General features: G+C 45.8%; 1 protein-coding gene across 6 annotated transcripts in view; it reads left to right on the plus strand.

Moving 5' to 3' along the window:
* The first annotated feature begins 15,938 nt into the window (after positions 1-15,938).
* The window catches only part of zgc:66447 (SLAIN motif-containing protein-like), a 44,930-nt gene continuing 43,978 nt past the window's right edge, over positions 15,939-16,890 (plus strand). For 4 of the 6 annotated variants that reach the window (XM_047051245.1, XM_047051246.1, XM_047051242.1 and 1 more), the window contains exon 1: positions 16,399-16,659. The gene's annotated coding sequence lies outside the window, so the exon portion shown is untranslated. Of the gene's footprint in view, positions 15,984-16,027; positions 16,369-16,398; positions 16,660-16,890 lie in introns of those variants that run through there. The other 2 variants (XM_047051244.1, XM_047051243.1) reach the window with 2 other exon arrangements.

A 16,890-nucleotide genomic window follows, 5' to 3' on the forward strand; every position in this document is an offset into this window, starting at 1 on the left:
ACCGGCAAAGTATGGGATCAAGTCGTGGGTCACGTGCGACGCAAAATCCAGCTACGCTTGGAAGATGCAAGTTTACACCGGGAAGTCGAGCAACGGAGCCCCGGAGAGGAGCCAGGGGATGCGCGTCGTGCTCGATATGACAGACGGCCTGAAGGATCGCAATGTCACGTGTGACAATTTCTTCACATCCTACGACCTCGGACGAGAGCTCATGGCGACGAGAAACATGACCATGGTTGGCACCGTGCGAAAGAACAGGTCCGAGCTCCCGTCCGAGCTGCTGACGACGACGAACAGGCGACGGGTGCTGTCGTCGCAGTTCGCCTTCACTCCCACCACCACTCTGGTTTCCTACCTCGCAAAGAAAAATAAGAACGTTTTACTCATGAGCACACGCCACACAAACGACGAAATCAGCGACAGAAACGACGGCAAACCGACCATCGTCTTAGACTACAACCTCAACAAAGGAGGTGTAGACAATCTGGACAAGGTCATCGCGGCCTACAGCTGTAAAAGGAAGACGGCCCGGTGGCCCCTCGTCATCTTCAGCAACATCGTTGACGTTTCCTCCTACAACGCCTTTGTGATATGGAGAGAGGTCAACCCCAACTGGATGCCGCGTAAGCGCAACAAGAGGAGGTTTTTCCTCGAGCAGCTCGGAAGGGCCCTCGTGACTCCGCTGATCGAGAGGAGACGATGTCTGCCCCGCGCGGAAGCTGCTGCCGCGGTTGTGAAAGATCTACGGATGGCCAGCTGTCGCGATCCACCACCTCGACGACAACCCGAAGAGGATGGCGCAGCAGCAGCCGCCGCCTCCTCATCGGCAGGACCGACCTCGCCGGTCCCTGCCAGTAAGAGGAAGAGATGTCAAGTCTGCCCGGTGAAGAAGGACCGTAAAACGTTTGTCGCGGTTGTAAGAGGCATGTCTGCAAATCCTGTTTGCGTGTATACTGCCCCACATGCCCCACCGAGCTGGGCTTCGGCCAAGGAGAGGTTCCCGTTGACCCCGGACGACCTGCGGGAGTGTGTGCAGGAGACTGAACAACTCAGTCGAGTGCAGAAGATGGGCTTTGCTCAAGTCAAAGCACAGTGCTGCTGCTGCCGCTGCCGCTGCCGCTGCCGCCGCCGCCGCCGCCGCCGCCACCACCACCACAACCACCAGCAGCACCACCACCACCACTACATGCATGGGATGAATAGATGATGTATCAGGACGGCAGGCTGGAGGTCTATCCATAGTGCTGTCTGAGGGTCATTGTGATGCACGGTGTCATGCACGGTGTGACAACTTTTCATGGTACAAAAATAAATAAAGTGAAACATTTGATTTTATTCCTCGCGTTGTCTGCCTAGTCTATGACGCCACTCTCGTGCCGTTTCGGGGTCGTGGTGAGTCAAACTGACATTGTGACAACTTTTTCATAGCCAAAAATAAATAAATAAAGTGAAACTTTTTATTTCTAGCCTTGTCCACATGCCTATTATTACACTCTCGCGCTGTATCCTAGTCTGCGCTGTGACTCACCATACCTAGTCTGTTATGCCACACTCGTGTTGACGACCTTTCGTAATACAAAAATTAAAGTGAAACATTATCCGTCTACATAAAAAAATAAAAATAATTCATATTTTCCCTGGCCGGGGAGCAACTGTGGAGTTGACAGCCTCGCAGCCTTGCCACTAGACCACAAGGGGAGTTGCTTGTTCTTTGTGCTGTCTCTGCCTGTTTATATATTTTTTTTTTTCTTTTACACTGCAACGTCTGTGTCGTCTATTACGCGACCCCGCACTGTCTCCGGTTCCTTGTGACCCACAGCGGTCTTCTGACAACTTCTCATAATACAAAAAAAAATAAAAATAAAGTGAAACCTTTATATTCCCCCAGTGTGGGTCACAATGACCCCGAGACAGCGCGAAGGTGGCGTAATAGACGGAGCTGTGGGTCACAACGACCCGGAGACAGCGCGAGGGATAAATGCAAGCTGCATAGACAATGAGGAGAGCGTGAGGGTTAAATTGTGTCCTCTAGTGGGTTTTAGGAAGACAAATGAACATATTTAGATTTAAAATATGAAGAAAAAAAAATCTTATTTTTTTAAATATAATTGAAAAAAATTGGGGGGGCTCATGAAACTTTAGGGCTAGATACGCCAATAGTTTTAACATATGTCAACGTGTATGTCTATTAAACAGTTTAGTATTTTGTATAGAAGTAGTATTTTGATCAATGTTGCAAGTACATAAACCCAACAGTGGCGGCCGGTGCATTTATTTCCAGGAGGGGCTACAAGTATATTTAGGCCGAATCCCAATACACCCCCTTACCCCTTACCCCTAGCCTTGTATCTCGCTTTGCTGGGGGGGTCCGGGGGCATGCCCCCTCAGGAAAAAAATGCTATCTCAACACCAGAAAGCAGTATTTTGGTGCATTCCTAAATGTATTTACTCATTTGTCAATTGAAGTGATGAAAACGACCTGGTGTATTGTCTTCCCCTGGCATTTGACTGTTGCTGAATTAATAGACCAATTTTTTGTTTGTAAACATTCGGGATTTGCGCGCAATGTGGCTGCAGAAAGCTGGGAAAGGATAGCATTTAAAACGGCAAAAGGACCACACGGATCATACAAATAGTTAGATTTTAAAAGACCAAAAAAGTCGAGGACAGCCTTTAAGAGAGAAAGCGATTCCCCATTGATCTGTCGCATCAAAATTTTGATTTGGGTCACGAAAGTCTTGAAATTTGAGTGAGAATGTCACCCGGTACAGACCGTATATATGCGACTATAGTCGAGCTGCAGCCATGACTTCACGTCATGTCACAGTTCATAATTTTACAGTTTTGAAGTCAATTCTACATCTAAAAAGTTGAGCAGGGCAGCTTTCAAGAGATATTGGAATTCTGCTTTTAGCCAGCTGGTCCGATAATTTTTGTGATTTGTTTAAACTGGCAATATGAGTGAGACTGTGTTCCCGTTACACTGTTTTTGACGTGTAGTGGAAATTTTGGTCATATGCATGGATGTATGTGTATGAAATCTATAATCTTCTATGTTCATTGGTAAGAGACAGGAAGGGAAGATAATTAAGTTGAGTTCAAAGGAATGTGAGGTGCTGATGGCTCTGTGGGCAGCTTGCCCTGGGGGATGGGTGAAGCATCTTATATGGCCTTCTGTCCTCTGGTTACTGTAAGGGGTCAATAAGACAGTTTCTCTGAACTTTGGCTAGAAGGACTGTGTCCTGTTTCATTGTTTGTGTTAATTAAAAGTATTGTTTGAAGATGGTCACACAAAGGACAGTTGACCATTTGACTGGTCAACCCCTGTGGCTTTATTATCTACTGCTCTGGAGAGAGCTGTGACATCAAAGAACTTTGGGACACACCGGAGATGTATTGTTTCAAACTGTCACTAAGTTGAGTTAGCCAATCACAGAGTTTGCTACATTGATTGATTGACCTTATAGAATGCCATTTGATCTTAAGTTTATATAAGGCAGTGCATGTGTGATGGTTGGCCATCACTCCTGCGAACGACCTGTGTGGATGGCACCTCCTTCGTTGAGACTGATCAGCAAAGCTTTGTTTATGTAATTGTATAGTCTAAATAAATTGTATTAAAACCATATCCCTTGACTATTCAGATCTACACAGTGCCACTCGAATTCTTCCTTAACAGACGTTAGCCTCAGTCAGACTAGTCGCTCACTGGCAGTGTACACAATGTTGTACTTCACTCCATTATACACCAGAAACGTCAGGGAGGACTGCCTATCGTAGATACGAGCCTGCTGAAGATAGCCAGCATCTCGGATTTCTTTAACCAAGCCTGTTTCATTCATCATTTGCCTGAGGAAGCGACCTCCGTTATGCAGGCAAGTTTTGCCCGATCACTTGTCAGGCTATATAAAGGGGTCGAGTGACTTTTGTGCATTGACAAGTGAAACGTAAATATACGTAAATAACGTAAAGTGCCTTAAAAAGTTAATGTCAAGTCCTGCAATCCAGTGAACAGAGATATATGATGACCTGATCAACACTCCAAGTGTATTATACCCGGTAGAAGTTCGTCTTTTGCAACCGACATGCGAAGTTGAGCCAAAATTGGTCAGGCCGATCAGGTCCAAGCTCCTTCACTTTGAGCTTTTCTTGAACATTTCTTGTTTCAAAGGGCGTATTTTTAACCCTCACGCTCTCCTCATTGTCTATGCAGCTTGCATTTATCCCTCGCGCTGTCTCCGGGTCGTTGTGACCCACAGCTCCGTCTATTACGCCACCTTCGCGCTGTCTCGGGGTCATTGTGACCCACACTGGGGGAATATAAAGGTTTCACTTTATTTTTATTTTTTTTTGTATTATGAGAAGTTGTCAGAAGACCGCTGTGGGTCACAAGGAACCGGAGACAGTGCGGGGTCGCGTAATAGACGACACAGACGTTGCAGTGTAAAAGAAAAAAAAAAATATATAAACAGGCAGAGACAGCACAAAGAACAAGCAACTCCCCTTGTGGTCTAGTGGCAAGGCTGCGAGGCTGTCAACTCCACAGTTGCTCCCCGGCCAGGGAAAATATGAATTATTTTTATTTTTTTATGTAGACGGATAATGTTTCACTTTAATTTTTGTATTACGAAAGGTCGTCAACACGAGTGTGGCATAACAGACTAGGTATGGTGAGTCACAGCGCAGACTAGGATACAGCGCGAGAGTGTAATAATAGGCATGTGGACAAGGCTAGAAATAAAAAGTTTCACTTTATTTATTTATTTTTGGCTATGAAAAAGTTGTCACAATGTCAGTTTGACTCACCACGACCCCGAAACGGCACGAGAGTGGCGTCATAGACTAGGCAGACAACGCGAGGAATAAAATCAAATGTTTCACTTTATTTATTTTTGTACCATGAAAAGTTGTCACACCGTGCATGACACCGTGCATCACAATGACCCTCAGACAGCACTATGGATAGACCTCCAGCCTGCCGTCCTGATACATCATCTATTCATCCCATGCATGTAGTGGTGGTGGTGGTGCTGCTGGTGGTTGTGGTGGTGGTGGCGGCGGCGGCGGCGGCGGCGGCAGCGGCAGCGGCAGCAGCAGCACTGTGCTTTGACTTGAGCAAAGCCCATCTTCTGCACTCGACTGAGTTGTTCAGTCTCCTGCACACACTCCCGCAGGTCGTCCGGGGTCAACGGGAACCTCTCCTTGGCCGAAGCCCAGCTCGGTGGGGCATGTGGGGCAGTATACACGCAAACAGGATTTGCAGACATGCCTCTTACAACCGCGACAAACGTTTTACGGTCCTTCTTCACCGGGCAGACTTGACATCTCTTCCTCTTACTGGCAGGGACCGGCGAGGTCGGTCCTGCCGATGAGGAGGCGGCGGCTGCTGCTGCGCCATCCTCTTCGGGTTGTCGTCGAGGTGGTGGATCGCGACAGCTGGCCATCCGTAGATCTTTCACAACCGCGGCAGCAGCTTCCGCGCGGGGCAGACATCGTCTCCTCTCGATCAGCGGAGTCACGAGGGCCCTTCCGAGCTGCTCGAGGAAAAACCTCCTCTTGTTGCGCTTACGCGGCATCCAGTTGGGGTTGACCTCTCTCCATATCACAAAGGCGTTGTAGGAGGAAACGTCAACGATGTTGCTGAAGATGACGAAGATGTTGCTGAAGATGACGCTGAAGATGAATCTTCCAAGCGTAGCTTGATTTTGCGTTGCACGTGACCCACGACTTGATCCCATACAGGACTTGTACACCCCTGCCAGGATTAGCAGCCCTATGTAGGCACGTAGGTCAGAGGCGTCCATGGCTTTCCACTCCTCTCCGCGTTTCAGATAGCCTTCCCGATTTGTCTCGTCCAAGATCACTGTTTCGATTTGTGGCGTGACAAAGAGTAAAAACGCAGAGACGATGTCGAGAGTGTGGGAAACGGCGTACGCTGTGGGTCCTCTGGGGGTCCTCTCACGGCTGTCACGTTGCGACAGCAGCCTCGGATTCCTCAGATACGCAACCGAACGCCATTCAATTTTGCCATCTTTCGACAAGAAAGTATCTCTGTCGATTTCAGGGGCTCGGGCGGCGGCGGCCGCTGCTGAGTTGTCGTCGACCGCATTATACTCTTGCCCGTCTGCTTGTTCCGACATATGCTCCGCGTACTCTTGCCCGTCGTCTTTTTCTTCTTCTTCTTCCTGCTCTTCTGCCACATGCTCCACGCACTCTTCGCAGTCTTCTATTTCTGACACATCCTCGGCCTCCTCTTCTGACTCACTTTGCTCGATATTTGCAAACATCTGTTGTAGAACTTGCAGGGCACTGAAATCCCGAGCCATAGCTGCGTGACCCTAGACAACGGCTGTCCTGACCCCCAACGAATGTGTGTTAGTAGCACTTGCCTACAGCTCACGTGATTACATGGACAAATGATTGATGATATGATCGACGATTGTAAAGGCCGTGGTTGGACTAAATGGAGTGGGAGGGTGGGATGTTTATATATTTATATAAAGGTATATAAAGGCAGGCATAAAAGTATGAAATTATAAAAGTGACCAACTTTTGGTCGCTCGACCTGACCTCACAGGCCTCACGTGCCTCCGGGCCGGCCGGCGGGCGGACGGGCGGGCAGGAGGGCAGGCATGTCCCGCCCCGGCCTCAAATTCCGAGGGGTGACACGCCTCTGGGCGAGCGAGCGGGCGGGAGGGACGCCCGGCCAATTCTCACACCTAGAGGGATCGACGATCGTGAAGGCCGTGGTTGGACTTGGTCAGGCCATGCCAGGCGCGCGTGCGGGCAGGCATGTCCCGCCTACAGGGATCGACGATCGTGAAGGCCGTGGTTGGACTAAATGGAGTGGGAGAGTGGGATGTTTATTTATTTATATAAAGGCATATAAAGGCAGGCTTAAAAGTATGAAATTATAAAAGTGACCAACAGGTAAGTTCGTCTATCACGTGACCCACGATCGTTCTTCATAATCACAATAGCTTGATATTATTCCACTCCGCAAGGCCAGGCCAGGTCAGGCCATGCCAGGCGCGCGTGCGGGCAGGCATGTCCCGCCTCCCCGCCTAGAGGGATCGACGATCGTGAAGGCCGTGGTTGGACTAAATGGAGTGGGAGGGTGGGATGTTTATATATTTATATAAAGGTATATAAAGGCAGGCTTAAAAGTATGAAATTATAAAAGTGACCAACAGGTAAGTTCGTCTATCACGTGACCCACGATCGTTCTTCATAATCACAATAGCGTGATATTATTCCGCGAGGCCAGGCCAGGTCAGGCCATGCCGGGCGCGCATGCGGGCAGGCATGTCCCGTCGCGGTTTCCCCTGACGCTCGACCTGACCTCACAGGCCTAACGCGCCTCTGGGCCGGCCGGCCGGCGGGCGGGCGGGCAGGCATGTCCTGTCGCGGTTTCCCCTGACGCTCGACCTGACCTCACAGGCCTAACGCGCCTCCGGGCCGGCGTCCGGGCGGGCAGGCATGTCGCGCCGCGGCCTCGAATTCCGAGGGGTGACACGCCTCTGGGCGAGCGAGCGTGCGGGCGGGACGGACACCCGTCCAATTCTCCCGCCTAGAGGGATCGACGATCGTGAAGGCCGTGGTTGGACTAAATGGAGTGGGAGAGTGGGATGTTTATGTATTTATATAAATGTATATAAAGGCAGGCGTAAGAGTATGAAATTATAAAAGTGACCAACAGGTAAGTTCGTCTATCACGTGACCCACGATCGTTCTTCATAATCACAATAGCGTGATATTATTCCACTCCGCGAGGCCTGCCATGCCAGGCCAGGTCAGGCCACGCCAGGCTCGCGTGCGGGCAGGCATGTCCCGCCGTGGTTTCCCCTGACGCTCGACCTGACCTCACAGGCCTGACGCGCCTCCGGGCCGGCCGGCGTCCGGGCGGGCAGGCATGTCCCGCCGCGGTTTCCCCTGACGCTCGACCTGACGTCTCACAGGCCTCGAATTCCGAGGGGTGACACGCCTCTGGGCGAGCGAGCGGGCGGGAGGGACGCCCGGCCAATTCTCCCGCCTAGAGGGATCGACGATCGTGAAGGCCGTGGTTGGACTAAATGGAGTGGGAGAGTGGGATGTTTATGTATTTACGTAAAAGTATGAAATTATAAAAGTGACCAACTGGTAAGTTCGTCTATCACGAGACCCACGATCGTTCTTCATAATCACAATAGCTTGATATTATTCCACTCCGCGAGGCCTGCCATGCCAGGTCAGGCCACGCCAGGCTCGCGTGCGGGCAGGCATGTCCCGCCGTGGTTTCCCCTGACGCTCGACCTGACGTCACAGGCCTAAAGCGCCTCCGGGCCGGCCGGCCGGCCGGCGGACCGGCGGGCGGGCGGGCAGGCATGTCCTGTCGCGGTTTCCCCTGACGCTCGACCTGACCTCACAGGCCTAACGCGCCTCCGGGCCGGCCGGAGGGACGCCCAGACAATTCTCCCGCCTAGAGGGATCGACGATCGTGAAGGCCGTGGTTGGACTAAATGGAGTGGGAGAGAGGGATGTTTATATATATTTATATATATATTCTCTGGCCGAGAGTAACGATGCAAAGTGTTTAATTAGAATCCAAGAAAGCAATTCATTTGACTCAACTTTTCATGATAAAATAAATAAATAAATTGAAACATTTTCTTTAGACTCCGCGTGGTCGGTCTCTCTCTCTCTCTCTCTCTCTCTCTCTCTCTCTCTCTCTCTAGCCACCTAGTGTTAACTAGTGATATAACGTGGTATATTCACTTTGGGGGTCACAATGACCCGAAGGTAGCACAAGGGTTAGGTAAAATTATTTACCTACACGACGGTGGGTCACAATGACCCGAAGGTAGCACAAGGGTTAAGCGACTTGACTGAATTTTAAGTTTCCATCATGACGTTAGCTAGCTAGCCAGCTTTATAACGTTAGAGCTATGGTAGCTACAAGTTCTGTTATGAGAGAACACCATAACAACGTAAATAAACAACTTCTTAAATGTGTTGAGTGATGTGATTGGATGTGACAGGCATAATGGGCCCTATCATAATGTATTTGATAAGCCCTCTAGTAAATCAGTAGTTTGGGGCACAGGTGTTCTGCGCCCCGGCGAGGTCCTATCAGAGCCTGTTTAAGGAGAGCCTGCCCACTCCCTATTAAGCCCCAATGTACCGAATGTTGTTGCAGTTCCACCAGAGTTCCACTGGGAGTGATCGCGGTCAAGTGCAAAATGAATGGGAGTCTATGGAGCTAAATGGCTAAATTTGTCTCTTTCACCTGATTATCGTTGATAAATCTCAGATTTGATTATAGTTTTTGCATGTTAAACATGGATTGCAGGTCAAAAGTTGAATGAACGAGTACTTATGTCCTTTCGATTTCTTACAGGGTAAGTCGTTGTTGCCCATAACACGCTAGCATTCTGCTAACAAATGTTGATTGGTTAGTGAAGGACTGACTACGACCAGAGATCCTGCTTGATGGCATCCGAAGCAGAACCAGAATGTCAGAGCATTAGCAACATTAGCAACAACATTAGCAAGCCAAAACTCTTTCTAGCATGTGTATTGACAGGCAGAGCCTAACCTGTCAGCTGTGTTGTCGATGCCTCGAGAGTAAAGTGGAAGTAACCAGAGCTTGCCATCAAGCAGTAGATCTGGTCGTACGATGTGTATGACATCAATGCCATTTTCAAAGGCTTTTTAGAACAGAAAAGGCGACTTAGTGGTGTGTGTTTTTTTTGCCTCCCCTTTCGATTTCAGAATTCAAATTACTAGACAAAAAATTATATCCTGAGAAAAGTGGATTTTGAGGGGTATAGTTCCATAGACCTCCATTCATTCTGCACTCGACCGTTAGCGCCCTCATATGGAACTGCAACCAGTTCAGAACCCGGAAGTTTCTCGAGAGTGGGAGTTCTCTCTTTATTAGACAATGGCTGTTTATCAATCCACGTTTTTTTCCATTCTTGTGTACTTGCAAACTCGTTTGACGTCATCTTTCATTGCCCAAGTACGGTTCCAATCCAAAGAACACAAGTCACCAAGAACGCCCAAAATACCTGGAAATGTTCTTGATCCGCCCCTTTTATCGAGGATGCATCGGATGGTGACTTGACCAGCGAGAACGCTTCTGATTCCCCTGAAGTCATTGCAAGATGTCAAGCGAGGCGGACAAACCTCACAACTGTAAAAAATGTGTTTTCATATTTCAGCTAAACGGTACTTGTAAATCAGCATCTGAATTAAAATGTGACAAGAAATAGGCAGTGTAGTCGCTGAAAATGTTCTTATTTTATTGATGAAACGGCTAATTTGTAAATTTGCTCCGACTTTTCGATAACCTAGCTAGCATCTCAGTGTAGACACTAGTTAACATTAGCTACTGTAAGTTAGCAAGGGCTACAGAAAACGTAAAATTACAGGTAGAAGGACCATTTTTTTATCTAGTTTATTCCAGGAAAACCCTAACCATCTCAATTCATTCTCCGTCCTTGCAAGACCATTCTTGCAATGGCAAGAACTTTCTTCAAAAGAATGTACTTGCGTTCTCAGCGTACTTCGGATTGATAAACAGCCATTCTCTGGTCCTATATCTTGCATTGAGAGGAGTGAACTACGCATGTCCAGTAACTGGGCAGTCAAGTAACTTGCGCCCAGCCGTAAATACGTAGCCTATCAGCTAACTTTAGACAATGTAGATTTTTTTTCTTCCACATTTTTTTGCAGATTCAATATTATATTAGCTATATAATATTGACTTTACTCATTAGACATTTTTGTTAAGTCTTATGAAATTAAGTTTCAGGTCGGAATGTGATGCAGCAGTGGTGGGGCGGCGCCCTAGCGCCCTCTATGAGCCGGCCGCTGCTGAAACCCAAGTCTGCACCAAGCCCCCACCCCTCGCCCCTCGGCTTGAAGCAACAGCCCCGGTGGATGTAGGTGGTATTGCATTTACGGTTAGGTTCCCGGTCTTCCGGTCCTTTTTATTCTACTAACTCCAGACAACATTTACAAAACTATCTCCCCCAATAATTTTTGTTCCATTCTCGAACCTGGCTCATACTACTAGCTTTTTCATAGAATATTTTTTCCAGATTTTTGCTAAATTTGAAACCAATCCGAAATGGGTAAACTAGCATCCCATTTATTTGCCTACGTCAATAAAAGTTGCCTGCAAATGTGCTCGCGGATACTAACAGGGCACAAGCACAAAAGTTCACATTGGCCGATAGCCGATTTACATTGATCTGAATGAGCCATAAACTTATATTAAATGAGCACAGGGAGAAATGGCTTGAGTTGCCTGCCTTGTTGTAGCAAGTTTAGCAAATCGTTGTCACACATACATGAAATGTTGTTAATATAGTTTATTCCCGTTATTTTAAAACAGATTTGATATTTCATAAAAATGTTCATGACATGATGTAAAATATATTACGTATGTTAAGCGCGAGCATATTGTTGACATGTGTATCTGGAGCAAAGACGAAGATTAATACTTTAAATGTTAACCACAATCGGAAATTATATATATTTAAATAATATTAGTCTTGCCTTCAGAAGCTTTTGTTAAACACACCCATTATTCTTTTTTTGATCGTGCCAGACTGCTTCTGTGGGACAATGAAGGTCCTCAGTGATTATGTTTCACCCCCACTTACATCTGATGGAAACGTGTTGTAGCTTATATGGTTCTGTGAATAAGCCCCTTTCAAAGGCAAATGTTCAATAAAGTATATTTCAGACACACTTCTCAAGCTTTTATATATTATATTATTACCAAGTCTTGTTAGATCACGTTATATAGGCGTTTGGTTTTGTAGGATGAACATATAAAACACTGGCCACATTTTTACACTGATGATAAATTGAAGGCAGTGTGAATTTTGTGGCATTTCGTTTGAATATAAAGTTGACAGTAAGCTATGGTAAGTCTGAATTATGGAAGATTTCGGTTACCAAAATAACTAAGCTTTCTTTGCCTGGCGAGAACAACGACAGAGCTGTTCATGTTAACAGTTTATTTCATCCGATACAATGCGTTGGAAATCATACTCATATCACGAAGAAAAAAAGCAACATATGTGATGAGTTCCATCTAGAATTGCCCTATAGCCTATTTCTAAAAAACAAGTGGAAGGAACACTATACAGTGAAAGAATACATTTCCGTTAAGTTTGCATCATGTCTCTGATTCTTATCTGACTTTCTGCCCATAGATTCTGCCACTGCAATGCCTTAGCTTACACGCTCGTAACCATATAAATCTATGCTCGCGACTGGTTGTCGCAAAGTATGACGTGTACAGCCAGTTGCAAGCGTGCACGAGGTCTCAGAGCTAGGGGGGGGAAAAAGCCACTGTTTAAAGCTAGCCCGGAAGACACGGAAGTGGAAAGATGGCCGCGTCCAATCTTGCGCTCTCGCTTGCCTCACTGCGCCACTGAGCACTTTTCATAGAAATGAATGGGGACGCCATCTTGGAAGACAAAAGTAGCTTACGCTGCATGAAACGACCGGTGAGAGTTGCCGCTTGCAGTCGGGGAGGAGTTAATAACGGCTCTGTGAAGTCGACATTCCAGCTTCTCGTGGTTTGCTGCGTTGATGTCAGTCATGGCCGATCAAGCGCTGTTGCTTACTTTACTTTATTTATAATTTAACCGTTTGTGAAGAGGCTGACTAAAACCTTTTCTTCAACACATTTTTAATTCAATTAAACTTTTTTGAGCGTTGGCGAAACTGAAGGTGTCCGAATATTACAAAACACGCGTCAAAGTTGTTGTGTGTGAGTCTGGCCAATCATGAAATAGCTGTGTCGTCACTTGAACCCGTGCAGTTGCTCTTGAGAAAATGCGCTCGGCTACACAGCCGGCAGTTCTCGAATCGATCTCACGGTACTTTGATGGCGACGTAACAGTGACGTGTCTCAAGTCAGACAAAGGCTGTTTATTGTAGGGCTGTTTTGGCAGCCCCTTTGTCACTGTTCACCCAGACACTCATCTGGGACAGTTGTTGATTTGCATGAATGTTAAAATGACAAATCACACCTTAATGACACACCTCTGGAGAGGTGGTCTCTACAGTTGAAGAGGAAGGCGGACAGAGGAAGACTCTGAAATTATCATTAAAAGTTGTGTTCTTGAAAATAAGGTTCTAAACAGCTTTTAATGTCATGTTTGATGTGCTTTTGTTTCTTATTTTATGTATTACATGCTAGTAATAATTGTAATACTGTAACATGTACATGTTTTACAGAGTTTGTGCCTACAGCAGACCAACATGTGTTTAACATATTCCCTTGTCTTGCAAGGGCACCACTTGGTCTACTGCAGCCTTGATTAATGAACTAATTTGAATTTGTATGCGTTAGACAACTTTTAGATCATGTGACCGGTGTCCCCATTTTAGTCAGGTTTGGGTGTATATAGGAAGAGGTTTTACCAAACACTTCGAGTTCTGTTTACGATACAGCTCCGTTGCGTTAGGCGCCTAGTCTTCATTGTGACATACCTTTGTTAACCATTGCTCTGAAGGTATGTTTTGTATTTGATATTTCATTATAATTGTATTGATTATCTTACTATTTAGATAATAAACTATTATTGTGCATTTTGACGTTACTTGTTCTCTTTGAAACAAATCTATCAGGCTACGGCGGTGAAAACTTAGATCTAGTCTGGTTGATGCGGCTGACTGATTATAAACATAGACTTTTGAGTAGGTTTTAACTTAAGGCCTCTGAGTCACTTACAGTGGATCTCCACGCTCCGAAGGAATTTACCGGGGCCTCTGAGTGATCGATTACATATCCTACTAGGTCTACTATGGTTAAATCTATATTATAGTAGAGATAAACGATTGTTTAGTGAACACGAATACTTTAGGGTCGGTGCTCTGATCAAGCAGACGATTTTTACCTACGTCAGAGTTTCATGTCATTAACTGTTTAGCGCTCGAGGTTACAGGTAACGCACTTGTGCACGTGTCTTAAAATTGGAGTCAGATATTAACGAGTCAATTATCTCCCTGAGAATCTAACCTAAGGTGAATTGTGGTTCCCAAGCCAGGGACGAACACCAAGCGTCTCTGGCCTTTCGATTCACCGACTACATTATCAATCCGAAGAACGCTGAGAACGCAAGTACATTATTTTGAAGAACGTTCTGGCAAGCCTCCTTGCGAGAATGGTCTTGCAAGGACGCAAGGACGGAGAGTGAATTGAGATGGTTAGGGTTTTCCTGGACACGCAGCATTATGATAACACTGACTAACTACAAAAACTAGATAACAAAGCTAAAACATGGTCCGTCTACCTGTAATTTTACGTTTTCTGTAGCCCTTGCTAACTTACAGTACCTGTTAACTAGTGTCTGCACTGCACTGAGATGCTACTAGCTAGGTTATCGACAAGTCAGAGCAAATTTACAAATTTGCCGTTTCATCAATAAAATAAGAACATTTTCAGCGACTGAACTGCCTATTTCTCATCACATTTTAATTCAGATGCTGATATACACGCACCGTTTAGCTGAAATATGAAAAGTAAAAAATTACAGTTATGAGGTTTGTCCGCCTCGCTTGACATCTTGCAATGACTTCTGGGAAATCAGAAGCGTTCTCGCTGGTCAAGTCACCATCCGATGCAGAGGAGGACTTACCCATTAGGCAAGATAGGCAACCGCCAGGGGGCCCCCAGCTGCCAGGGGTGCCCTTGAAAGACTACATAAAATTACTATATGATCAATAATAATAATACAAATCGATTAAAAGTCATAACCTTCCACAAAAGTATCAACAAAGATACCAACAGAGCGTTTATACTATTTGTGTCAACGCAGGCTTCCCCTCCCACCCGATACTTCTGTGGACTATTCCATCGATTGCAGCAACTGCGCAGCAAAGCACATCATATCAGTTTGTTAATGTGAGACAGTAGAAGAGTGAAGTGAATGCAAAAACCAATTTGCTAAATGTAACGAAACTCCCCAAGCGGAGCACAAAAGAGAAAGACAAAAGAGGAGGGTAAACAAGTAATTGCCAAACTGAAACTACAGAAGGAAACATAATTTTTCTCCACTGGTTTTCAATGATGCGGCAGCTAGCACAAGTGCTGCTCAGTGAAGTTTGGCTAGCAACAGCAGCTAGGCTAGCTTGCTCGTAGCACAATTTACCGGGGTCAGCTTCTCCACGCAGTGCTCTAGACTGAGACCAGATTTGGCATTAGTACTGACAATGATCGCCTCCAGCAAACGTTTTTTGAATTAAGCATTTCCCCCTAAATAATTGTCAAGCTTATGTACGTTTTTGGGGGCCTATTTTCAGTTAACAGATGGTAACTACTGTACTGTTTGAATTGCCATTCCATCTGAAATACTGCCGGTGACAATGTTTTTACAAAAGCTTGTTTCAAAGGGGGTTCTTGATGAATCAATGCAATATGAGTAGGCTAAATGCTTGAAAATATCCCTAGAAGGGTAATAGGTGACAAAGTCATAGAGGTTAGGTCCGTTTTCACCGCATTGCCCAATATCTTCATTTGATCCAACTTTTCAACTGAGGCTGCTATAGCTTATCAATATCTTCTTACTCTTTTCAATCCATATATATATATATATATATATATATATTAATAATGAGTATATGGATTGAAAAGAGTAAGAATAGGAGTTAAGGGGGCCCCATGCCTGTCTTCGCCTGGGGCCCCCAAATCACTAAATCCGCCACTGATCCGATGCATCCTCGATAAAAGGGGCGGATCAGGAACATTTCCGGGTATTATTGGCGTTCTTGGTGACTAGTGTTCTTTGGATTGGAACCATACTTGGGCAATAAAAGATGACGTCAAACGAGTTCGCAAGAACACAAGAACGGAAAAAACGTGGATTGATAAACAGCCAAAAAGTCTAACCAGAATCACCGTCTCAAGTCAGCCGCCTGCAGCCGGCTGCGGCGCCGCATGAAGACGGGTCATGTCGAACGCACCTATTAACTCTATGGTCTGCACACTTAGCCATGACAACTACAACAGTGACTTTAGAGAACTACAATTCTACATTAATATGTTTGATACGCCCCCGAACTGGGGGAAGGCAAGCGATGGCAAGCGATTCGTGTCGCTGCAGTGTAAACGCACAGTTATTCTTCTTGTTGTTTGAGGAATAACGTGGTCCCGGCAGAGAATGTCTAATATAGAAATATACAAAGCTTGCTACATAAAGTACCTGTTTTGTTTGACGCCTGCTCATGCATTTCAGATATAAATTGAGATTTGCGCGGTTGTATATTTCTAAATGCCGTGGAAACGCTTTTGGCCGGGTTTCCCAGATCCTTTAAGAAGAACTAGCGTTAAAGCGTCGAAAACAAGGGGAGGAGACAATACTGGTAATCCTGTGAATTTGATTGGGCTAACTACTGTCCATCATCCAGCTAGTTTGCTAGTAACTAGCTAGCTAGAAGCTACTATTTGGTATTAGCTTTTCTTGGAAAAAATCTAGCAGATGGTGTAACTATAGACTTGGCTTAACATGTAGCTTTTTGGTTTGAATTACATTTCAGTATATGGTTGCACTTTATCTATGGACGTACACTTTCGCGCCTAGAATCTTGCGAGTTAGCGACTGAGCAATTACATTTACATACAGCGTCCAATACAAGACTACACCGGCTCTTCTGGTAGGCTTGTTTTGCTTAGCGTGTTGGCTAGATTGGTTATCTAGAGATCATTTACCGTTTCATCATTTGAATAGCAGAGATACTATAATGTTAACTGGCGTGTACATCATGCAACATTGATTAATGTTTATGGATCGACCGTTGCTTGCGATTTTTGACGAATACTGTAGCTAAGCTACTTTTACTGTAGCTCGGACAGTTCTTATTGGTTTGAATGCAAAGTAACCAAAC

The sequence above is a fragment of the Hypomesus transpacificus genome, unplaced genomic scaffold (assembly GCF_021917145.1).
Source record: "Hypomesus transpacificus isolate Combined female unplaced genomic scaffold, fHypTra1 scaffold_143, whole genome shotgun sequence".
NCBI classification, from domain to species: Eukaryota; Metazoa; Chordata; class Actinopteri; order Osmeriformes; family Osmeridae; genus Hypomesus; species Hypomesus transpacificus.